Consider the following 327-nt stretch of genomic DNA (forward strand, 5'->3'; position numbering starts at 1 on the left):
TTCAACTTCATTATAACATTTAATGGCTAAAATATCTAAATGGGATGGTTTATCACAATAACAAACAATTTCACCTTCACCCATCTTACACACCCGTACATAAGGCTGCCCTAATGATACACTTCTCACTGTCTTTGATAGGTTTCCGATGACCCTTAATTGTTTCTGTAGGGGTAATGTGACACCTATTTGATTAAAATCCCATCGACATATATCCGTAGCTGTAGACGGCAGAGATAATCTCGACACAATGTCTCCTTCATTAGAAATGTATAACAAGCAATCATGGTTGATGTCGGAGACCACCAACTGTCCATTTGCCAGATT

The sequence above is a fragment of the Octopus bimaculoides genome, chromosome 28 (genome assembly GCF_001194135.2).
Source record: "Octopus bimaculoides isolate UCB-OBI-ISO-001 chromosome 28, ASM119413v2, whole genome shotgun sequence".
Taxonomy (NCBI): Eukaryota; Metazoa; Mollusca; class Cephalopoda; order Octopoda; family Octopodidae; genus Octopus; species Octopus bimaculoides.